Source organism: Pleurodeles waltl, chromosome 12 (genome assembly GCF_031143425.1).
Source record: "Pleurodeles waltl isolate 20211129_DDA chromosome 12, aPleWal1.hap1.20221129, whole genome shotgun sequence".
In the NCBI taxonomy this organism is placed as follows: Eukaryota; Metazoa; Chordata; class Amphibia; order Caudata; family Salamandridae; genus Pleurodeles; species Pleurodeles waltl.
The window spans coordinates 525,635,311-525,661,652 of record NC_090451.1 but is presented as its reverse complement, the minus strand read 5'-3'; positions in this window follow the sequence as shown (position 1 = coordinate 525,661,652).

Here is a 26,342-nt window from a genome sequence, read left to right as displayed (position 1 = left end):
CCTTTGACGATAGAACACCGCCATCTCGGGATTCCAAGAATTCAACTGAACCGTAACTGGAAGATCCAAACTTGATCAGACACCCTTGGTTTCCGAACCCTAGAAAAAATGAATAAGCCATAATAATATTCCTGGAATCGAATACATCGTCTACATCATAAGGGTGGGAATGTCAAAATTATAAAATCAAAGTATTACAATAAACCTTTTATTCACCAGACAAGAAATATAACAGATATTTTATCCATGGGAGGGATAATCCTTGCCTCTGTGTCCTTAATAGAATTTAAAATTCTTGACGCGATAGCTAGAATTTTTTTTGCTCTATGTCAGGACCGGAGGCTTCGGATTATGCTAGTTCAAAGCTGATTTACAACATTTGACACCACATCAACAATCGGTTTATGATAAAAGATTTTAAATGTAGAGTCCTATGACCAATCTGCGCTCTCATAATGTCCTCTAAACGAGAACCATTTGAGAATGACTTAGATGCCATTGCTCCCCTGTCAGAATGTGCTCCAAATTGAGAAACATCAATGCCAGCTTCTTGTAGGATCCAATGGACCCAACGTGCTAACGTCGCTGCTGAAACAGGACCGAAAGGTTTTTGTAAAGAAATCAACAACTGACCCTGAAAATGTTGGCGTACTTCTCTAGTACGTTCCTCATAGGCTTTTAAACATTTTACAATGCATAACTTTTGGTGATGAGAAAAAGCTGGGTATGAAACACTCCTCAAACAAGTCTTAGTACGATTAGAAATGGTGAATGAAACTCTCGAAGGAGTAAATACTCTACCTGCCAAATCCAGAGCTCGAACATCAGACACTCTGCAACATGATAATAAACATAGCAAAATGGTCAGTTTTGCTGAAAGCTGTTTGCGGGAAAGATCCTCGTTACATGGCCATGATTTCAAAAACTTTAAAACAATATCTACGTCCCATAGGGAAGAATATTTAGGTTGAGGAGGGGCCACCATGCAAATCCCTCGCAGTAGCTTCCACACTAACGGGTGTTCCCCAGTGAGTTTACCTTCTATATGGGGATGACCCGCCGAAATTGCCGATCTGAAGTTGTTAATGGTCCTATAAGCTAGGCCCTGCGAAGCCAATTCTGACAGAAAATTGACAATCACAACAATGGAGCACCCCACGGGATCAATATCTAGTTGATTGCACCAACCCACCCACCTTTTCCAGGCCGATTGGTATCGTTTGTGAGTGGAAGGAGCCCAAGATTGTGACAAGAAGAACATTGCATTGTCCGAAACTCCCGGCACTTGCCAGCGTCTCCAGAAATTCTCCACGCCATGAGGACTAGTTGTTCCCTCCATATCAGTGGATGGGGAGATCCCACCGGATCTAACAATAGTCGAGGGTCCCGCGGAATCGCTACAGGGAGAGCGCAAGACATCAACATTGCCAAACGGAACCAAGGTTGAGCTTTCCAGATGGGCGTCACTAAAATCAATTCTGCCCTCTGTCTCCTCGCCTGAGAGAGTACTCTCTGAATCATGATGAATGGGGGAAACGCATAAAGCATCCCCGATTCCCAAGACTGAAGGAACGCATCCGTCCCGGCCGCCAAAGGTTCCGGTCTCCAACTGAAGAAACATGTCAGTTGAGTGTTGAGTCTGGAGGCAAACAGATCTATCCCGCAAGGACCCCAAAGTGAGTTCAACTTGTTGAATATCAGAGGATTCAGCTTCCAATCGCTGCCATACCTGAGGAATCGGGAATTCCAGTCCGCAATGAGATTGTCTCGACCCGGAATATACTCCGCTGTCACTGATATGTGATGGAGAAGGCAAAATTGCCAAAACTCCTTTGCAATTTCTACTAGTATTCGGGACCTGGTCCCGCCCAGACGGTTGATGTATTGAACTGCTGAGATGTTGTCCATCCGAAGAAGAATACAACATCTCCCCTGCTGTGGAGACAGGGAACAAATAGCAAAAGCTCCTGCTAACAGTTCTAGGCAATTGATGTGAAGAGATAGTTCATCCCGGGACCAACGACCCCCGTCTGAACAGCGCCGCAACAGGCTCCCCAGCCCCATCTGCTGGCATCCGATTCTAGAATCATCTCTGGACTTGAAGCAAAGATGGCTCAGCCGTTCCAGGCATCCATGTGTTCTAGCCACCAATTGATCTCCGACCTGGCTTCGTCCGACAGTACAATCTGTTCCGCGTACGAAAGGCCCTTGCGGAGGTGAAGAATCTTCAAGCGCTGTAAGGCTCGATAATGGAGAGCGCCTGGGAAGATTGCCTGTATTAAAGAGGCCAATAGACCCACCAGATGAGCTAGGGTCTTCAATTATATAGTCTGAGAGGCAAGGGCTCTCCTCAATTCTTTCTTGATGGACTTCCTCTTTGTTAGAGGTAAAAACAATTGCGCTTTGATGGAGTCCACCTGAAACCCTAAGAATTCTACAACCTTGGACGGGGTTAACACTGATTTGTCTACGTTGATCAGAAATCCTAGATCTTGCAGGAGTTGGACCGTCCATGCAAGGTGCAGGAGGAATGACTCTTCTCACTGAGACATGATCAGAATATCGTCTAAATTAATAATGAGACGAACGCCCCTTTCTCTGAGTAGTTGAACTATTGGTCTTAACAGTTTGGTAAAACACCAGGGGGCGGATGAAAGACCGAAGGGAAGAACAGAGAATTCGTACCACGTCTCCCGCCAACAAAATTGGAGGAACCGTTGATGCGGTTCGAAGATGGGAAATGAAAGATAAGCATCCTTCAGGTCTAACCTTACCAGAAAGTCCCCCTCTAGCAGAAGGTCTCTTAACAGATGGATGCCTTCCATTTTGAAATGTCGGTAGACCACTCAGGAATTGAAGTCCCTCAGATTGAGAACTAGCTGGGAGCCACCTCCTTTCTTCTGCACCAGAAAAATCGAACTTACAAACCCTTTCGGATGTGGATCAGAATGGCAAATGGCGTGCTTTTGGATTAATCGGGCAATCTCGATGTCTATGAAATGACCGTCTGTTTGGGAAAAAACGAGAGGACGAGGAAAGTTCGTCTGATGAGGAGGGGCATAAAATTCTATCTTGTAACCTTGGACAGTCTGAAGGATCCACGGATCCTGAGATATTCATTCTCATGCGCTTAAATGATCTTTCAATCTCCCTCCCAAGAAAACCTCGGAAAAGGGAATAATTCTCACCTGTGGAGGGACCTTCGGCGGAGTTGGCGCCGCCTCGATTACGGTAACCGCGGCCTCTACCTCTGCGGGCTCGGGAGGGATAGAATCCAGATCTGGAATAGTATCCTTGATGATTATAACTGCCTGAGGCCTGATTGAAGCCACGGCCCGGCGCTCAGCCTCTAAAGCGCCCGGCCCTGGCAAAAAGGCCTCTATTAAACATTTTCCTCATGGAGGATTGAGCCTTATCCAAGGCAGAAAAGGTGGCAACATACTTCCCCAAATCTTTCACAAATTTGTCACTGAAGAGTAAGCCATTCGCTGCTGGGCCTGCGTCGTTGGGGACCAAGTCTGCCAATTTCTGATCGATTCTCACGAGGGATGAGCGTCTGCGCTCCGTAGACATGGCGCAGTTCACATTTCCCAGTAAACAGATTGCTCTTTGAGCCCGTTCTAAAATTGTCTGAGGGTCCAAAGAAGATTCAGACTCCTTGGCCTGGACGGCTAATTCAAGGATTTTCGTGATGGGGCCAGATATATCAAGAAGCCTGTCTTGACAGTTTTTCCAGGCACGATCCAGACCTTTCTTAGGATCTTTTGAAAATTTTCACATAAAAGTTGCCATAATTGGATCAAGATCTGGAGTCTCTGTTACCTTGCCCTGTAGAGAATGGCGGGGGCATTCTGAACACAGGGTGTTCCTAACCTCACGGTCAAACCCTTTGCGGATATGGTCTTGGACATATTGAGCAACCTCCTCACATGGAAGCCATTCCGTGGACCTGGGGTGGATTATACTTTCAGGATCAAAGGAAAGGTTGCGATAGGAAGAGCCACGCTCTTGTGAATTATGGGATTTGCGTTTACGCTTCCCCGTCGGTTTGGGGTCTTCCTGATCTTGGTCCGAGCCAGAGGACTGAGCAGAGGAAGAAAGGTCGTCTGGTCTAGCAGAGGCTTCTCTGCTGCCTTCTCACGTGTCTAGTGATGAATAAACATCATATCCGTGGTCTTGCATCACTGATGCGGCCATATTCGCTAAAATGTCTGCTGACGATAATGGTCTCTTTAAGGCTCCCTGGGACATAGCCAGATCAGATAGCTGGTCGGGTTGCGAAACCAGCCTGCATTAAGGGGCGACCCCTCAATTCACGCTGCCCAAATCGTCTCAAGGGCTGAGCAAAAGGTTTTACTGCATTAATAAGAGCCTGATTCATGGAGTCCTGAACATGATAGCCCAGGGCTTCCACTAGTCTTTCCCCCATATGTTCATCTGCAAATCCAGGTTGATCCTGGTAAAACTCACCCTCTCCAGTGTAGTACGCCATGGGAATAGAGGAAATGGAGGAGATCACGGGGGAAGTGTATTTCCCAGCAGGAAAAATTAATCCAAATAAAGGATAAATGTTTGAATTATTATTCTAATTATTGGCACAGCAAAACTTGAATGTGGAGGGAGCTCCTGCTTTTGTCCCCTCGGCAGAGCCAGTAACGTTAAATTTGCCCCGTCGGGCGTTCTGGGGCTCGAGAAAGTTTATCTGAGGATACGAGCGCTAAAAATAGCTTTTCTCGATCCTCTCTATGTGCTGCGCACACATCGTCCACCTCATTGAGATCTGGACAAGGAGGGCGCATGCGCGAGCAAGAACCTGAAGAGGTCTAGTCCTCTTTGCGCGCGCCGCGGTCTAGGAGTCGGAACGACTCCTAAGCCCAAGCGCGACCACGCCCCTCGGCAAAGGCCGAGCTCTCTATCCCGCCGAAACGGGCAACGAAAGGGAATAAAAATAGGCACGTCGTGCAGGGAAGGCACTGCGGTGCGTGTAGAGCCCGCTTCCGCTCCACGCTGTGCAAATCAGAACACCAGAGTCCTTAAACATAAAATTACAATATAGTGAACGGAGAATGCACTTATCTCTTGGCTGCAGCAGCAAAGAAAGAGGAAGGACTATGATGTGAGAGACAGTTATATGGACAGGTCACTTGTGATTGGTGGACATGAACTACTGGGGTTATGGGAAATGTAGTTCTTTATTTTTTTTTTATTTCATTGGCTGCTGAGTTTTTGCAGTAAAGAGAGAGAAAGCATAATACGAAGCCTCTGGTCCTGACATAGAATTGCGCATTTGCCGATACGTTTGACGGCGAGCGAACATCTGTTTCCTTTTGTGTATTCCTGCATGCTGATGGCGTGGCGCTATAAATCTGCTCACTTATGTTAAACTGTATTACTTCTCATTTTCAATTTATGTGGCAATAAAAGCCGGTTAGGACTACAATGCTAACAGCTCTGAGTCGAGCAAACACGAGACCCACTGCATTGCAAACGCCTGTTTCATAATTTGCCTTTAATGCACCCTTTGAAGGCTAGTTTTGTCTTACTTTTGGTAAGAGTCATCCTGCCATCTAGTGGCAAGAAATTAGAACGCAAGCAGTAATAACGATATAGACAAACGTTCACATAGCTTTTGAGTTGTAAAGTGAATATTTTAAGCGTACACAAATATAAGCATGAACAAAATAAAGAATGGTCATGGGTAAATCACGCTAGTACCCCTGTGTATATGAATAAGGATGTGAGATTTATTGCAAAACTAGAGGCTCACGTTATGTTTTTTTAACTTGCTACATTTTAGAGGCGTAGCTTGTCAGATTCGAGGGGTGTGAATCTCAAAATTTCCAACTAACAAAGCAGTGGGCTGCATGGTGGAGGGGTGAGATGACTGAGGTTGAAAAATAACTGTTTATATGAGGACAGCGCCTTGTACAAAGTCAGAGTTGCAAATAGAGGTGGATGTGCAGCAAATTAAAAGGGCAAGTCCGAGCGAGAGCCTGACTTGGCTCGGAGTACACAAGCCAAGCCAGGAAAATGTATCGTGCAACGAACATAATGTAAACATATAATAATAGTTTCTTCAGAATTCAAAAAGGTATTGTTTAAAAAATTTGGAAGTATTTAATTTTAATATATCAGGTTATATCACTCCGTAGACAGACATTTATTAAAAGTGATAGTTTTGAAACATGAACTTAGAAACATCGATGGATTTCCCCCCAAACTACAATGTCACTAGTGACTAAGATGCACGTCAGTAGTTATGTAAACCCTAAGCATGACCTAGATTCTTATCATAGATGGATCAACAATATAGTCCATTCGATCAAACATAAGAGGTGCTTTTTCAATGCATATCCTGAACTCAAGCATGTCAAAGTGCCCTCACATGTGATAATAAAGAAAACAGAGACTCTGTGAAATAACATGGAGTATCCCAAAACCAGTGTGATTCATTGAGGATGCCAGTGGTAACTCTATGTTTGTTCCATCTCCTATACAGCATCTCAGTTTCACAGCTACCCCTGAATTATATCTTTCTTTTTTTGCACCAAAAGTCCCTTGTGGCCCAAAGATTAAGGTGATGGCGTGGGAATCCCATGTTTTTTTGAAAAAATAGAGGCTCTACATATGGTAATTTGTAGATTTAAACAACTGTTGTATAATATGATGATCTTTTATAGTGTTATTATTTTACATTTGTTGTACTGTATTTTAATTTTGTTTTATTGATATATGTCCCAATACATTTATTTGCTTAGCTTATCTACCTGTTTAGCAACGCTATTCCACAGCTGCCCCTGAATTATATCGTGGAACTGTCCCCTTTTTCAACAAACGTGGGAGCGTCAGTTTTGGCCAAAGGTTTGCAGGTTAAGTATACGAGTCCTGGTTCCTCCATAGTTGTGTCTTTTTCATTTTAACACTTTTCAACGTCCATAGAAACAAGTCAAGTGAAATTGTCTCTGTGATCCAAATAATTTAAGGGGGAGCATGATTTTAGACGGGATGGATTCACTCACTAAGATACTAGAATTCATAGAACAAGCTAGAATCTAGGGATTCAGTAGTCTGTCTTGCCTAATTGGGCTCAACAAGCTTTGTGCTTTTCTTGTGATGCCAATACAGCAATTGCTAGAAAGGCACACAGTTTTGTTGTTTAAGACTGATTACAAATTGTTTGACCTTGGAAGCTCAGACTTGTCCAACAGCTTAGGGTTTCTTTTTCAGCAAATATTTTACAAAAGAAATAGGGATAGATTCTTCACTGTACAAAGTACAGTACTCTCTGAAGAGGGTGTTTGAGAAACATGTTTTGACAAAGTGAGTAGGTCATGGACCTGTTGCGCCAACCATTAACACTTCAACAACTGGATACAACAGTGTGGTCAGTTTCGGCAATACCAATCACCCTCCTTCTTTCCCCAAAGGAGAATGGGCAGATACTTCCACTGCAAGACAAGTAAGCTACTTTTCTCAAGGTCCACATTCCATAGATGACCTTCTGTTAACTGGTTGAAAGATAGCTGTTTCTTCAAATTTAGCAAGTAATGTCAGAGAATCACTGGTTTCTTCACACCGGACACGGGTTTGCAAATAGGTTCTATCTTTATTATTTCAAGTTTTTCTCTAAAGCTAGTTAATTTATGTGTAAAATAATCAGAACTTATATAAAATATGGCAACGTTTCTATCCAAGAAAGCCATAGAAGAGCACATGACCAAATGTGGCCAGAAAATGGAAAAGAATTAAAAAGACCAGTCACTTCATAATGGAGGTCATTTATCATCTCATGGATGTTCTTTTTCCAGCAGAGTGAGTGGTGAAGCAGGATGGCAAGTACTCTTAGCGCCCTTTTTCAACTTGTCTGGAATGCAGGAGATTCCTTTATTTCACTTGCACACAAGGTTTTACCAATCTATGTCTCATCCTTTTAATTCTGTCTTCGGTCCTTTGTTTCACCAAGTTTTTCTATATAATCCAAAGAGAACATTTTACAGCTTTCAGAGTCGTCCACTACAAACTCTATAAAAAATAAATAAGGATGATGTCACACTCTTACACATTTCTCAGGCAATAGGCCAAAACAGTAGGGCTTTGCTGTAGTAGTGGTTGCTGACTCCAACTGGATTTAGTTTGGTCTATATTTCCTGACAAATTTTCTTCTTCTGGGAAATTGACACAGTCATTGATGCCTTCCCAAAAAATACAACATTGTGCTCACAGCACTACTCTGTGAGTATCTCTAACTCTTTTTCTGCAAATCTGAGTTTTCTCTTCCTCCCTGCAGTATTTGTTTTATATGTTTGGCTGGCCATGGCTGCAGTTGCTCCTCTCAGCTTGTTTGGCCTCTGCTCTGTGTGCTAGATAGACTCCTTTTATATTCCTGTAAGGCACTTCCTGGTTCAGGGGTGATTATCCATGACCAGGAAGTCCCTTTTCCCTCATTTTCAGCCCTGGTCGCAATTCGCGACTCATTCGCTAATTGCAACTTGATTCTCAAAATTGCAAATCGGCCATGTCTCCTCTTGGGGTTCATTCCACTAGAGGAGACATGGCCTCCACAGCCTTTCCATCTGAAAAATTGACATTCTTAGATCTGCTGATTGGTCAAAAGTATCAACAATCATGATGTTTTATTGGAAACCAATAGCTCATTCCTCATTGGCATTAGTGAATACACTTTAAACAAGCATCATATAAGCCTTCCGTCTTGTAATAAAAAAGCGGTTTCCTAGCTAGAATATTGAAGGAAACTCCTGATTTTATTAAACTCATGGAGGCGAATATTATCCCTTGATTTATATATATTGTCAGGGTTTGTATTTGTAGATAAATACTTATTTTTACACAAAAGCAAATATTTGAATGGCTAACTATTTATTGGGGTTGCTGGGCATATTTTGAGTTGTGAGTCTGCGCTTGTCTTACATCCACTTCCTCCCAGAGAAGCCTTGGCCTGCTCGACCCACGCTACTACTGAGAGTCAGGTGATGAAGGGGTACTTGGCCCATTTGCTCAGGGCCCATAGTAAGTCGGGCCTCAGGACATCCAGAGTGAAAAGGCCTCAGTCACCATGGTTGGATGTAGTGGCACCTGCTTGCCACTTGGCCCTCTAAAGCGCGTTGTGGCACAGAAAATGTACATACAATGGAACAATATTCTGTAACCGATACTTAAGACACAAATATCTCCTTTGCCCACTTTATTGGCTTTCTATCCTGCCACAGCGTTGTCTACCTTATCAAGGAAATATTTTTGGATTGAGTTTTTTATTGTGCTCTTAAAGCCGCTGTGTAGAAGTGAGGTGGCGTGTAATTACCGCAGTGGTATACAGGTAAGGTATCTGCCCCATTCCACCTGTAACTGTAATGGATCATGATTTGATATTGTCTTGCACAGGTATTCTGCTCTTAGCACTCAAGCCTTTAATTGCCTATTATTAAGAAACATATCTACTTGGAGTGTATGTTGTGTATAGAGATAAAAAAACAGTATTCTCTGCCTAGAGGGCGTGGCTCCCTCCTGGTGTCTGACAGTTCTCAGCTCTGCAGCCACTTACAGAATCCTTTAGATGCTGCAGTAACAGATGTCCTGCACATCGGTCATAAAAAGATGTATAATTTTGTATGTACTACACAATTACATTCTCCACCCCACAATGTTAGTTAGCTTAGCATGCATATGTTTCAACATTTAGTTGCTCTAGGTAGACAATCTATAGGGTGTGGTTGCCATACTTCCCTAGTATAATGATAGAACCTCCATCTAATGTTCCTCCTTTAACACATCTCTTCTCCTGGGTGTGCTAGTGCACAGATCCTCATAAAGGGAACCCCTGGCCGTATCCACAATAGGACCCTCCATATGCAGCATGGTTAGTATAGAATTGGCCTCACCAGCATTTTTATTTAGTGTCTTCCCCTTTTGACAACTGGGTGTCCTCAAAAAGACCAAAGTCCACACCCCACCCTCCACAAGTAGGCATATACCTTATGCTGTTTGGATGGTCTACCCATCGCCCTGACCACGTAGTGACATTTTGACCATATGTGATTTTTGGAGAGTCTGGCGTACATTTTCTCTTTTACTTATATAATCTTAACCATGTCTGTCTCTGAGTTGTGTCTTTTTACTCTATGCACTTGAGGTATCATGCCTCCCAATACATGCATTTTAAAATCTAACACCATCTCCTTGTGTAAATGTTGAGCTGGCTTGAATTGCAATTTAACACAACATATCCAGTAGGACTCAACCTGTGGGCTGTAAACACTTTGAGCGGGAGCCAAAAGGTAAGTATTCTCTCCTTGGCCGTCCTGTCCTTGGACACTCATATTTCGTATATTCATACAAGGTTCTTTTACTGAGCCTTCCAATCTCAGTTAACATCTCCTTTATACTCGTACCCTTTCTAGACATTCTGCTAGTGTGTCCCTATTTTCAATTAAAGTTATCAACATATTTAGCAACTGAGAGGTGGGTCATCAGCTTTCAGTCTGCCATCACCCTTTTCTGATGGTTTTGTCACAATAGTATTCCGTCTGCTGTTATTAGTGTGCCATTTAGCATGTCACTAGTCTAAATGCATCCTCATCAGGGTCTCAATCCAGACGTCGTTGCAGCAGTGTCCATTTGTGTTTTGGGTTGTACATTGTTACACAGACACACACAGCTTCCAGTGTCATTTTATGCTCATATTAATCTGCAAAGCCACTGTTTTTCCGATATTTTTATGTTTGCTTCATTGCCTATTTTTTTTATTTTTCCACTTTTGTGTTTATCTTTCCACTGCAAGTGAGGAGTATCACAGATGTGCCCAGTTTTACACCATCTTCAGGTCAACAACAAAATTAGTTTACATCCAAATATTTAGTTTTGCTGAAATCACCAGCATGTAATTTAGATTGAGTGACCTTCGTTTCCATTTCACCACCAAGAAGGTGCTGTCCTGGAGTTGCACTGCTGCTGAGTAGTCAAGGAATATGTGGACTCTACTTTTTTTCCACCTGCAGTAGTCCAAGTTGCCTAGCTGTTCGGGGCAATAGTTTTGGGTCCTTGTAAATCAGCAAATGGGCAAACACCAGTCTTGGCCTGGACCATGGCACAAATGGGGGGGGGAGCAAAGGGAGCGGGTGAAATTGCCACTGGCTGGCTCTTTCCACCAAAAAACATGTTCACAGACCTGCAGATTCTCTCTGCAGTAGTGTGTCTTCTAAGAACAGTACTGAGCTGCGGCCTACAATCTGTTCTGGTAGTCCCATTATTCTGGGGTTATTTCTTCTCAATCAACCTTTGGAATCTTCAGCCCTGCTTGCGTTCAATGAATCTCACTTATTGCTGCAGATCCGTTACAGCCTGTTGTGGTGTTTGTAGCGTGAAGCGCCCTGCAGTCAGTGGGAACTTTGTTTCCTTTATGTTGTCAGAGGGTTTTTTCTGGTCTGCTCACATGAGACTCCAAAAAAAAGGGGACTAGGAGCATTCAAGGTCCAGCATACATGCTCTTTGACATAAGAGACAGAGAAAAGGGAATGCAGTTCCTAACAAACACAGGCTGGAGACACAGTTTGTCACCCCAATATGAAATAGGTTGGAGAGAAATAATTGCCTCTTAAGTTAAGCCTGATTGTTCTGCACCAAGCTACCAGAGGGTGAGCACATTCTGACTTACCCTGACTAGAGTGGTGGGTTTTTCCTGGCTTAGGTGCGTACCCCAGCCAACCAGAAACCCCACTTCTAACAACTACTATTCATGAGTTACAAGGAAAGGTGTCTGGTGTTTGTTTTCTCAGATTTGCCACTGTGGCAGCAATGGGACACATTTCCATCAATTTCCACCTTGAGATGGTCCTTGACATCACCTGCTGTTTCCTAGCCCTCTTCACTGGTATGAGCAAGCTGAAAGATACCTGCGTCCACCTTCACATAGACTAGAGCATCTGCCCAGCAGGGCAGAAACAAAGGAAAACTGGATTCCATCGACAGGATGTAGTGGAAAGAGAAATTGGCAATCCTCTCAGCCACATCATCGAACCATCTGTGGGCCCCACTGCGGCGTAATCTGTCTGCCAAGTTCTAAATCAGGCCTCAAGTCTGCTCTGGCCAAGACTCCTGTCATGGCCTGTTTCAACCCCAAACTGCACACTAGAGTGACAGTAGATGCGAACCTAGTAGGACTTAGTGCTATTCTAGCTCAAAACGCGGGAACCCTGGAGGCTGACTGTCACATAGTCATATATGCTACAAGAAGCTTGTAACACACTGAAAAGGCTTATTCCCAACCTGAGAAGGGATGTCTTGCAGTAGTATGGGCCTGTACACACTTCCAGATCCTTTTATATGGTAAGAAATTCACCATCATCCCAGGACACCTGGCCTTTCTAACCATTTTTGGGAGTTCCAAAGCCAAGATGCCTCCCAGTATTGAACAGTGGGGAAAACATCGTCAAAAATATGACTACACCATCAGTCACAAGCCTGACCAAGAGCACAATCTAACTGACTACTTCTCCAGGTAACCTCAAGATTCGCCTAAAAGACACCCACCAACCTCCAGTTTATAGTCAGCATAAGAATTCCTGACACCCTCTCAATTTCTCAAATAGAAGAAACCACGAGAAACAACAGCACCCTTATTCTGGTAAGGCATCTCATTTAACAAAACAAGTGGAAGCACAGGTAGGAGTGGAGTGATGACTCAGGAAATTAGGGCATTCTCCCACATCAGGGATGAGCTGGCAGTTTCATGTGAACGATTGATCCTGACAGGGTCACGGATAGTGATTCCTAAGACACTCTGCAAAACTGCCGTGAGCCTAGCCCACAAAAGACACCAAGTGATAGTTGCCACCAAGACGGCACTCTGAGATAGACTATGGTTCCCAGACCTAGACATCATGGTAAAAGCAGAACTTCGGAAATGCCACCTATATATCTGGCTAGTGCCTTTCACACACCCTTTGCTGATAGAATTGTCTGAAATACCAGGAGGTGTGGGAGAGGGTAGTGGTTGATTTCTTTGGCCCGATAGAACCTGGCAATACCCGTTAGTAATAATCAACAAATATTCCCGGTTCCTACTGCTCAAGACAGACTCCTCCCCCAGCGCAGCTAATGTCCTCAAAGTACTCAATGACATTTTTGCAACCTGGGGATCCCCCTTAGTTTTAAATCGGACAATAGGCCACCATTCACCAGCAGGGAATTAAAAAAAAAAGTGAAAGGCCTGGATATCAAACACCAACGCATAAGCCCAATGTGACCTCTAGCCTGTGGAACAATTTATGAGAACTTTCAAACAAACTATGCAAGGAGCAATGGAAGAGGGACTTGTGCTAGAAGATGCTCTCTGTCAGGTTCTGAGGGCATACAGGACCACCCAACACTCAACAATGGGGGAAGGTCCAGCTACACTCAAGTCCAGTCAATCCGTGCGCACTAAGTTACCACAGTGGACGTCAGAGCGACACATAGGCTCTGATGTAGTCAAGACCACGGATCGAGCAAAGAGAAAGAAGATGAAGGATAATGCCTATGTCAGGTGAAGGGTGCAAAGACATTTTTTGAACCAGGTGGGTGGGTGGTAGCCAAGCTAAAGCAACAGAAGAAAGCAGACACCTCTTTCAACACCCAACCATTGCAAGTCACAGAAGTTAAAGGGACCATGGTCACAGTGTCTTGCCCTGGAAAGTCCATAACTCAAAGTGCATCACACTTCCAGTTCATTGAACGCAGCTAAGACCCTACTGACCTTTCAACAGTGCCAGCAATACCAAATGTGCCAGCTCCTGTCCTGAGTGACCAGAGATACACCGAGCTCACGTCTCCAACGCTTGTCACCAGGTGTGGCCGAGTGGTGTCTAGATCTCGCAGACTCATGGAAGACATCTAACTTTGTAAGAATGTTGGGATATGTTTAAACAGGGGGGGTGTAGAGTTGGGCTTGTTAGAACCGTGACTGCCCTCAGCTGGTTGTGTTGTCACGGCCAGAGACGGGAGGTTGGTGGTGATAAAGGGGACAGGAAACCAAAGAGGGGCTTAGAGATGGACCAGATGAGGTGTAGCTTGTGACTACCTTGCTCTAGAATTTGAGGGAAAAAAAAGTGCATAAAATACGTCTGATCACCCTCCTCGTATTGTGTCGTACTATCACCAGCGACATGACATACCTTACTCTCACCAAAATCGTCACGGGGCGGGTCCCATCTCACCCTGCAACAAGTTAAGAGAGAATGGGGTGATGTTGTAAGGAGCACCTGTGAGTAACAGATATTCGGATACCATGTAGGATTTGTTTAGGCCTTTCTTTTATTTATAGTAAAGGTGGGCAGGGTCAATAGTGATCCTCAAACAAAAAAATAAAGGGCCATATTTATACTTTTTGACGCAAAACTGCGCTAACGCAGTTTTGCGTCAAAAAAATTAGCGCCGGCTAACGCCATTCTGAAGCGCCATGCAGGCGCCGTATTTATTCAATGACGTTAGCCGGCGTTAGCCGGCGGCGCTTCCTGGTGTGCGTGAAAAAAAACGACGTACACCAGGCAGCGCCGGCGTAGGGGGATATGGAGCTTGGGCGCCAAAAAATGGGGCAAGTCAGACTGAGGCAAATTTTTCGCCTCAACCCGATTTGCGCCATTTTTTTCGACTCCCAACCCCCATTGAAATGACTCCTGTCTTAGCAAAGACAGGAGTCATGCCCCCATGCCCAATGGCCATGCCCAGGGGACTTCTGTCCCCTGGGCATGGTCATTGTGCATAGTGGCATGTAGGGGGGCACAAATCAGGCCCCCCTATGCCACAAAAAAATAAAAAATAAAAACTTACCTGAACTTACCTTAATGTCCCTGGGATGGGTCCCTCCAGCCTTGGGTGTCCTCCTGGGGTGGGCAAGGGTGGCAGGGGGTGTCCCGGGGGGCTTGGGAGGGCACCTCTGGGCTCCTTCCGAGCCCACAGGTCCCTTAACGCCTGCCCTGACCAGGCGCTAAAAAACGGCGCAAAAGCGGGCGTACGTCATTTTTTTTGACCCGCCCACTCCCGGGCGTGAATTTTGCCCGGGAGTGTAAATACGGCGCACATGCCTCGGAGTCATTTTTTTAGACGGGAACGCCTACCTTGCATATCATTAACGCAAAGTAGGTGTCCACGCTAAAAAATGACGCAAACTCCATGGACTTTGGCGCTAGACGCGTCTAACGCCAAAGTATAAATATGGAGTTAGTTTTGCGTCGGAATTGCGTAAAAAAAACCGACGCAATTCCGGCGCAAACAGAGTATAAATATGCCCCAAAGTCCTTCTCCCGAAGGTCTGCTCTCACTCCCGTTGTCTCTGCTTTCTCTTGCATTTCTCTACTGGTATAATTGTAATATCATTAGGTGTCCCATCTCAGGTTCCTGCTTTGGATGGGGGTGAATGAAATCCCGTCAGCCTTGGAAGAAGAAAGGTTTTTAGTAAGGCAAATTGCCCCTGCAGTGAGTGTTGCTTTTTGTGTCACCATTCGCCCGCTTTGTGGTTGTGTGCTGTCCCTGCCCCTGAAGTGGTCATCTCCTTGCAAGAGGCCTATACCTGAGGACAGTGACTACACCTGGTGACTGAAAACATGCATGTTTTGTGGTTCGAAATACTGTGCTTACTTCATGCCCTTTAGATTCTCCTGCTACTGCCGTAATCTACTGAACCCGAACCCCCAACACTTGCCTGAGGCTGCGACCCTCTAGGGTGGCAGCATGAGGTGCCCCAGGACTGCTGGACATGCATGCATCTCATTGGCTGGTTCTTCCGGTCTCCATCTCGCCTGGGCACTGGTCGTCTCCCTCCTTGCATTCCGTCTCACCTGGGTACTGGTCGCCTCCCTCCATGCTCTCTGTCTCTGTCCCACCTTTTCCTCCATCATTGGTCCATCACTCCTGCCTCCATGCTCCACTCCCATCATCGCTTGCCTCCTCCATATGCCACACTCTTTACAGCTCCTCTTCTGACTGCTGATTCGTGTGGGCCGCAAGATGCTGGAATGACGTCAGGTTGTGGGGCCAAGAACCATCAAAGTACCTTACGGTTGGTGTCTTTATGACAGGACAACCAGGTCAGGGAAGCATGATCGGTCAACAAAATGAAGGATTGCCAAATAAGATAATACTGTAGTGCCTCCATGGCCCATTTTATTGCCAGGCACTCCTTCTCAAAGGTAGCCAAATGCATCTCCTGAGGGAACAGTTTGTGACTGAGGAAGAGCACAGGTCGCAAATCCCCAAGAGTGTCTGGGTGGGACAAGACTTCCGCTAACCCATGACCAGAGGCATCTGTTTGTAACACAAAAGTATTGTCATAGTCTGGACACATCAATACAGAGACTTGGCATAACAGCTCCTTAAACCACCTGAAGCTATGTTCCTGCGGGGGTGCCCAAGAGAGATTGGTGTTGCTGACTTTCTGGGAGAGGAGGTCAGTGAGGGGACTCGCAATATGGGAAAATTGAGGGATAAACCTCTGATAATAGCCTATCAGTCATAAAAAGAGCACACTTCTTTCTTTATGGATGGTCAAGGTATGTTCCTACTGGCCTTTGGCTTATCCAGTTGAGGCTGCATAGTTCCTGCATGGACAGTGTATCCCAAATATTCAATACGATCAGTAGCAAACAGTGTTTTCTTTGGGTTTAGTGTCCGGCCCGTCTGGTATAGGGTGTTTAGGACGTTATCTAGCTGTTGCATGTGGATTTCCCAAATTGGGGTGTGTTCCACAATATCATCCAGATAAGCCACAGTGTACTTTTGATGGGATTTCAAAAGAACATCCATAAGCCACTGGAAGGTAGCAGGGGTCCATGCAGGCAAAAAGGGAGTACCTTAAACTAATTAAGACCTGATGAGGTAGAGAATGTGTTTTTTTCTCTAGCCTCTGGGGTAAGCAGAATCTACTGCGCCACTGGATTCAAGCTGGCCTAGCTGATGAAGGGTGATACACTGAAACCGGACCCAAGATGTTTGTTTCCGGTCCAGGGAGGACCTGGCTTGGCAGTTTGGGCTAGACTGTTCCCATGAGGAACAGTGTCAAGACTGGTTTGCATATGGCTGGGTCCAAACTGGAATGGCATGGCAAGCAAAAAAAAGTGATGGATTAAACCCAGATCTGTGACTGGGGGTGAATGCTTGATTTGCTCTGCATTCCGTCTATCAATAGTTGTTTTTGCATTTGTTGCCCCAAGTGGGAAGGGTATGCCCAGATGTGGGCCCCGTGCTCACTGCACCACTGGATTTAAGCTAGCCTAGCTGATGAAGGGTGATACTCTTAAACCGGTCCTAGGATGTTTGTTTCTGGTCAAGGGAGGACCTGGCTTGGCAGTTCAGGCTGGACTGTTCTTATGAGGAACAGGGTTAAGACTGATTTGCATATGGCTGGGTCCAAACTGGGGTGCTGTGGCGAGCAAAAAAACAATGGATTGAACCCAGATCTTTGTGACTGGGGGTGAATGTTTGCATTGTTCAGCATTCCGTCATCTGTTCTCAATTTGTGCCAAGGTGACGCTGTGGTGGCTAGATCTGCTAAGTGGCTAAAAAAAGTAAAGCAGCAACAGACAAATGCACTCTTGTTTGCTGTCGAGCTGAGGCATCTCCCCCTTGTCGTGACACTGACTTGTTCCTCTGGTGCGCACGTGTACTCAATGAGGTCTGACTGCGCTTATGAATTTTGCTTTTTTCACTTTCTACAGTTGACTCTAGATATGGGTGTCTGTGCCACTGCTGGCCAAAACTAGGGAACACTTGTGCCCCCCACCTGCCGCTGCTGATGCAACCTGCTGGCTCAGTATCTCTCCTTTCGTAGTCCTGTGTATGAATGGCAGCCCCTTCTCCCTCGATTGTGCCTTTCCAGCCACTTTGTAACGTTCGCCATTTGATTTATTTATTCACTTGTTAATTCTCTTTTATTGTCTGTGGTGATTTGCACTCGTTCACACACCCTAGAGCACAGCTCCTCGCCGGCCCATTCACGGCTTCTGCACCCTCAAAGCCACTCGTCTGTCGCTTCCTCACATGGGTGTCCTGCCATGTGCTCCTCCTCAGATAACTTGCTCCTTCCCCAGGCCTCTGTAGCATCGCTTCATGCACCGTGCACGCCGTACCTTCGGTGAGCTCTCGAACTCGGACAGGGAATGCAGATGGCTGCCGGTGCCCCGTGTTCACTATAGAGAGGGGGCGGCAGTACACCGGACATCCCAACCAGAGAGGTTGGCACTCTCTTCTTCACCCCGTAGGGGCGCAGGGCTCATCCGCCTAGTTGCAAATGTGGTGGGAGTAATTATTAAGGGGGTTTACTGGATAAAGGCCTTATCGGGGCCTACTCATAAAGCAAAGACAGATACGGATACACCCTGTACTCAGTTCTTACGTGGACTAACCACGAGCGGCTAGACCACCTTCATTTATGCCCTCGCGATGCGTGCGCAGAAACAATGTACAGTAGAGGCCAGGTCGTTCACTACAACTAGTACAGCTTTTATGGAGTTGATCAGTTTGGCTGTGACTGGCCTAGGCTTGTACTTCTGCAACACTCCACTCATTGGGAGATCTGTCAGGGCCTAAGGCTGACTCTGGGAGAATAAGTAGTTCTCCTTAAAGCAACAGTAGAAAATGCACCCACCATAATGGTTACATCTAGGCATGTTAAGGAATTATGGAGCAAGATATTTATCAACACAATTCAAAACATTCATCAAATAAAATCCCCAAATTGTCAAACTCTAGAGGTAAAAGTGTGGAGGAACTGGTGCAAAGTATTCACACTAAGCCACCTATGCATGGTATATGGATAGGCCAGGATGAACTTAAACCACGCTGTATGAAAATGATGCATTGACCACTAAGTCCAGCCTGAGAGTTGCCTACCAGTATGTTAAATTAATTGGAATTTTACCAAGGAGTTTTGTTTTTTTCAGACACATGCTCTAAAAGTAGAATTGGTGAATCTCTTAATAGCCATACACCAAGACATTGTAGAAAAATACAGTTTTAAATGACCAATGAAATATGTTTCATACCAATGAAAAAATTATTGCATCACCTCTGCTCCGTAAGTTAAGATTGCAGGTCTAACCTATCCCCCACTGTGACAGAAGAAGCAATTGGATAAAATATCCCCTGGTATGGCAGAATTCCCACTGTAAAGATGACAGCCCTTTCAAAGCTGTAGTGCTTCTTTTAAACTATTCGACTGATTAGTCCCAGCACTTTGCTGAAAGTTCTCCAGAAAATTTTATTTTGTGTTCAAAGAGTTTTATTGCATTTTTAAAAATAAAAACATTATGGATCAGGATTGAGCAATACATACAAAGTTGACAATGTAGAGAATAAAATAAATGGTAAATATTTTATGTCTAAAGTATTGTAAAATCTTAAGTAAATTCAGGTTGCTACTGCATATCTAAAAAATGTATCGCCAAAAATGTAGTATAACCCAAAAATCTAAATAACAGGGGAAAAAAGGGGGAAGAAAGGAGATCCTGAGTGAGAAATCAAAACAACCACATATGTACCTATAAGCGATGTAGAGCACAATGAAGAAGAGGACTATATTTCATGTGTATCAGAGCCTTCCATGTATTGATCTAGGGAACACCAAATTGTATGTAATATATGAGCTGAGGATGGAAATTTAGATTGAAGAGAATGGGCTCCTTTAAGGAATGAGACCCAGGCCCAGCAGGTATGATAAGATAGGGAGTTAAATGATTTCCATTCTAAAAGTATGACCTTAATTGCTATAGACAGTAAAAGGTCCAGTAATGCCATATCATTGGAACTGAGATTAAAGGAGTTTCCAGCAGCCCATGGTCCTAGAGTCACTATCGGAAAAGTGAGGTTTATATGTGTATTGAAAATTATAGAGCTTATCTTGCATCAATCTTCAATATGACTCTAAAAGCATGCATTTAAAAAACAAATGTTCATGAGAACCAGTCTTTAGATTACAATTCCAACAGACATCACTATCACGTAAGTGTAATTTGTACAGTCTCAGTGGAGTCCAATGTAATAGATGAACAGTAAAGAATTTGGACTGGGCTAAAGCTGGAGAAATTGTATTTGATAATGAGTATTTACCAATATTCTGCCAATCATCATCAGAAATATTATGAAATGTTTCTATGTTCAAATGTTTAGATCATTTGGTTTTAAATACAGAGATGTGTAAAGTTTGTGATACTGAAAGATATTTGTAAATTTTTGAAGCAATATGACCTGTAAAATGCCATACCTGAAGTCTAGTTGGTAAAGAAGGATTCATATGTAAATGGAATTTGACAGTTTAACATTAAGTTTAAGAAAAGTATAAAAATCTAAATTCGGTAATTCAGGTGTAGCAGCTAACATTGAAAAAGGAAGGGAATCCCCAACATTATTAAATATGTCCTTGACATATTGGATACCTTTGGAAGCCCATTCTGTTTTAATTTGTCTGGTACAGTCTATCTAGAGTTTATTATTATGCCAAAGAAATGCCCATCTAGAATTCCTTATCATCACCAGAAGCTTTTTATCTAGACTTTTAAGAGCATTATTAGTGTCAAGGAATATCCGCTGAGAAGGAAAAGGTGGGATTTTTGTCATTGTGATAAGAGCTACCAGACTAAAAGGAAAATTAATCTCCTGTTCAATCTCTAACCATACGGGAGTATTTAAACTTGGTGGTGATAGCCAAACAAACATTTCTGCTGCTAAAAAGACCATATGATAGAGCTCCCAGTTTGGGAAATTACAACCACCCTGTGAGAATGGTTTCCTAAGTACTTTATATGAGGTCCTCGCCCTCTTACCGTTCCAAAGAAACTTAGCTGTAGTATTGTCAATTTCATGGAAAAAATATTGCAAGAGTTTCAGTGGCAACATAGAGGAAATGAAATTGATTAATGGTGTAATATCATTTTTTTAAGAGTTTGAACTCTACCCCACCAGGATATGTGTTTTGGAGACCACCCTGATAGCAAATCTTTGATTTTTGAAAGAGTCTGTATTTCTTCATATTGTAATGTTTCAGCGACATCTTTACAGAACCAAATACCTAAGTATTTTAGGTCTGTGGGATGTCATTTTAATCCTGAGTCTCCCCAATGTGAAGAAAAGCACAGATTATTTATTGGAAAGACTTCAGTTTTGTCTTTATGGAGTGTATATACTGAGACCGTAGTGAATGACTGAATAATATTGAAAAGACATGGAATGGCTGATTCTATATCTTCTGAGAAGATCAAGATATCATCGGCATAAGCCGCAGTTTTATATTTCTGGAGCCAAATTTAAGCCCTTTAATGTTAGAAGAGCTATTTATTAACTTTAGTAGAGGATCTATGGACAGTAAAAATAATAAAGGGGAGAGCGGACAACCCTGTATCGTGCCTTGAAAAAGATGTTAAAAGACGATGTAGCACCATGGAGCCTAATATTTGCATTGGGATTTGCATATAGTGCCGTCACCATTCTAATGAAATTGTTACTAAGATTCTGTGTTCCAAGAACACTGTGTAGAAAGGGCCATGTTACCTTGTCAAACACCTTTTCTGCATCAAGCTCAATTGCCGCTGACAGGATAGGAACAATACTTGCTTTCACTATTATATGACAAACTGTATGAATGTTGTCTCTGGAAGATCAACCTTTAACAAATCCTGTCTGGGAATTGTGAATAAGACTGGGAATAGACTTATCTGATCTTTTAGCAAGAACCTTAGCAAAACTTTTTGCTTACATATTTGGAAGTGATAAAGGGTGAACGTTTTTAGGATCAGAATGATCCTTTCCCTCTTTGGCTATTCCTACAATTGTAGTCTCAGAAGCAGTTGCCGTCACTTTCCCTGGAACAAAAAATTCAATTGTTTTTTAAGATGTTTAATAATGGAGCTTGTAAAAGTTTTGGAAAAATTAATGGGAAAGCCATCAGGGCCAGGAGCTTTCCCTGATATAATTGAATTAATTGCAGTTAAAATTTCATCTGTTTTTAGTGTTTTTTTTTAGAGTAGCTGTATCTGTCTCTGATAACGATGACATGGGAATTGATTTAAGAAAATCAAGACCAACAACTTTATCACATTCCAATTGAGGTGTATGTAGCTCTTCACAGAATTTTTTTAAACTTCAAGAATTTCTTTGGTTTTAAATTTATGAGAGGCGTCTTTGTCTTGTATGTGAGAGATTTGTATATTGTGAATGGGGGGGTTTAAGCGAGGTAGATAATAATTTGCCTGCCTTATTACCAAAAAAAGTATTTGTCTAAACTTTTATATCTGCACATTAAGATATTCCATTTTGCTCAGTATTGAGTTGTAGGAATATGTTAGTCTTTTAGATCCTCAAGTAAAGATTTGTTATTTGTATCTCTAAAATCTATTTCTTTTTGTTTAATTTCAGCTAGTAGAGATTGCAGGGAATTTTTAATTTCCCCATTTTTTATAGTCATGCATTTAATAATATGACCTCTGATAGTACTTTCAAAAGCATCCCACAACATCACCGGGAAATTGACCAAATTTTCATTTTCTTGAAAGAAATGCTCTGTTTCTTTCTTAAGAAAAGCATCACCGCTTCCTTTTCCAAGATTTGCGTATTTGGACACCATATTTTGTGTTTATTCACCTCAAAACTAATGTAAACGGATAATGAGATAGCCGCATGATCAGAAATGAGGATTGGATGTATCTCAGCATCTAAAGACGATTTCAGTAACATAGAATCTACGAGAGTATAATCTATGCGAGAAAAACTCGAGTGTGGTGAGGAACAAAAAGGTAAAGTCGCTCCTTTTGGGATGCTCCATACATCTTGAAGTTGGTGTGAGGGGCTGAGGTTGATCATTTCTTCATAATATTTCAAAACTAGGAATTTAAACGCAGATTGTCGGTCTAAAAAAGGATCCATTGGTAAATTAAAATCTTCACCAACTATTAATTTGGCTTCTCTAGGGACCTCAGTAACTTTTTTGTTAATTGCAAGCAAAAATAAAGAATCATCTGAGTTTGGGGCATAAATATTCATAATATAAAGGTCTGCCTTTGATATTATGTTACGCAGCTATCACCGTAAGTTTTGATTTTTTTAAAATTAAAGTTAACACCCCATTTTTTCCCCATTCTCCTCTGATACAGTTACCTCAGAGACCCAACCTTTCCTCAAAAGGAGAGCTTTCTTGTATCCAATTTTTGTTTCTTGAAGCAAAACAATATCTCTTGAGATATTTTAGCAGTACTCTAAAATCTTAACTCTTTTAACCCGATGATTTAGCCCCTTACTATTAAGAGAAACTATGTTTAATGACAACACGAAATGTAATTCATAAAAGTGATATTGTGCTGCGATGGATGAGGCTGCTGAAGGCCAAGAGAAGTCCCATAGTACATTTTCTATACCAAACATCTCACTCAAAGGAAGGGAGAATAGGGAAGAAGGGGTAAACAAACCTACAATCTAAGTGGGCCTTAACAATGATAATAGAACATTTGTATGTTAAAGGGCCCATTCCGACCAGGGGATGTCTATAAAAGACCAGGTACATAGGGGAAAACATGGTGACACAGGGAGGAAGCAGATAGGTGGTAACACGTTCGCTGAGTTATTGTTAAGTAGAACCTAGAATTGAAGTGCATTAACGTCTACTTATACCATATAGTACAAATGCAAAAATACAAGATAAACCTATATACCTAAGTACAAGTATCCTCACTCAAAATATACCAACACTAGAAGTATTGCAGATGAAAATCCTCCTATTCTATATTATAGAAAGTTGATCTGTAGAGGATGGAAAGGTGGCTACTTAGCTGGCTGCCCAGTAAGAAGTGATGTTTATCTGTTATTTAACCTACTAAATAGCGGATTTTACATTTTATTTGGCCTAAAGAACACTGCAGGCGCAGTGGAGACTGCATATCCTGGCCGGAGTCCAAAGGTGAAGCCTGATGCACAACGGTGATGGCCGACGCTGAAGGCACTTTACCGGCAGAACAGGGCACTGGTGTAGTGCCCAAACCTGACCACAAGAGGATGCCTCAACACTGCAAGTCAAGAGAACAGTTTCAATAGTTGCCTGCATCAGGGATAATTTGAAACCCAGCAGCGCACAACCTTCTGGCCCAACGCACAGGACAGTGAGTGCAGAGAGTATGCTGGGGTTTCCTCCTTCGAACTGCTAACGCGTCCCTTTATGACTAATTTGCTCACTTTGGTACTCGTTTTAGGCCAATGAATCTTTTGACCCTGATTGAAGACACCTTAGGACGAGATAGCTAATCAACATGTTAATCAATATGTCAATAACGTCATCAATGTTTACCAGAATAAGACAATTCACTTTAGTCAAAGACATTTAATAGAACTCGCAAACCACCATGACCTTTCAGTCATGAATAACCACACCAGTTTAATATAATTTTGTGAAGTTTATTCCCTATTGATTACAATTCTACTAGTAAGTTTATTAATCTCAAAACCAAGAAACACATTAGCTTAGTCACAATATGGCAACTCTGATAAGATTTCATCAAAGCAAGAATCACAAACATTAGAATATAACACGGCGTCAGCATAGGTTTCTTTAGCAGAGTATCGTCATAATGTTATTCAACAAAGAATAAATTCAGTCATTTGTCTATTTGCGTCAGTATAGTGAATCCCTCTCCTAACCTCGAATTAGCATTGGCATGTTGGGCTTCATGCAAAACAATTTAGAAAACATCTAGCTACGGTCTCTGTCAAAAGAGAAGCAGTTGGTACCTAGAAAGGAAAAGCAAACAGACAATTACAATTTCATTGTCATATAGTTACCCTCCATATTTAGGTCAGCACTCAGGTTCGGTCTTCGTCCTCAGGACATCAAATGATTCGCCATCAGGAATTCAGCAATCGGGTAAAAGGAGGCACTTCCCTCATAAGGAGGTAAAGTGTAAACGGGCAATTTATAAGGCAAGAATGGTTTTAAGAACCAAACAGCAAAGTCTCTATGCACAGTGACAAAGTGCCTGGATCATAGCAAATAACATCAGCATCTCCCCCTCTCTTAGTCTCCTACTCCCTAGTTCTCTAGTCTACTTCCTGGTGTCAAGGGTTTTTATCCCCTTTCATTGTACATTCCCCTAGAATTTGGTTGGACAAGGGGTTGCACCCCACTATCTCTATCCAATTAATTTCACATTAGCTCATCGAATTTGTCACCCCATAACTGTTCTCACGTATTTTATTGTTCCTTATGATTGACGTCTTTAGCTGGTGGAATGTCCGGTATGATTTCATAGTCTTGTGGTCCTTTGCACATCTTCGGTCAGTGGCTCCATTGTCTGTACCGGTTCAGGCGACCTTGTACCTGGTACTGGTCTACAGTGTTGCATTCAGCTAAAATGTTTCTACAAGCAAGTCGAATTTCATGAGAACGGATCTACTACAGTTACATTCATCTTCTAGTTTGGAGAAAAACAAGAGTTCATGTCCTTCAGCAAGTCAGCACACTGCACGTTAGAAAAATACATTTAATATGAGAGTCAGGCAGCTAGGCCATGACTCATGCTAACTAAAGCCTAATGATTTATTAGCAAATCTTTAGTATATAACTTTCAATTATTAGTGTAAAACCACATTTTTAATAAACATTTCGTAATTATTAGTCAGTTTCAATAGTCCCCGTATATTGGCGGCCACTCCCCGTGGGCACATTTACAGCGCATGTTTTAGCACAATACATTAATACATTTTCTATGCGGCATTATTACACATTAGTTCAGAATCATTTCATGTTAATATAGGTTATATAAGCTATGCTCTCTCAGTCCCTCCTCTGATGACACTTGTCATCACACAAACCTTTCCCTTCTTAACCTTTCACTTTCCGCATAATGTGCATTTCAACATCCTGCCCTTTGTGTGAGCTTTCCCAAATTTCATTGAACATTTTCTCCCTTTCATTTTCTTCATTTCTTTTGCTTTGTTTTGTCAAATTTCTTTTAATTCTTTCATTAACTTTACATGATAACCATAATCCCAATAAACAAATCAGAACAATCAGTAGACCCCCTAATATTTTTGCAAGAACCCCATTCCAAATATTACTAAATATTACTAAACCAAATCCCTACTCTGGTAATTCCTTTCCCAACTTTCTCCCAAACTCCAGGTTCTTTCAGCTCCTTCAAATCTGCACTATCTCTTGTTAGGTTAGTAAGCATACCTCTAATCTTTTTGCTGTTATCTGGTATGAACGCACAACAATGGCGCTCATTAAGCATCTTACAGACTCTGCCACTCTTTGCTAAAAGAATGTCTAAAGCAATCCGGTTTTGAAGAGTCATAGCTCTTTCCGCAGCAAGTTCAGTATC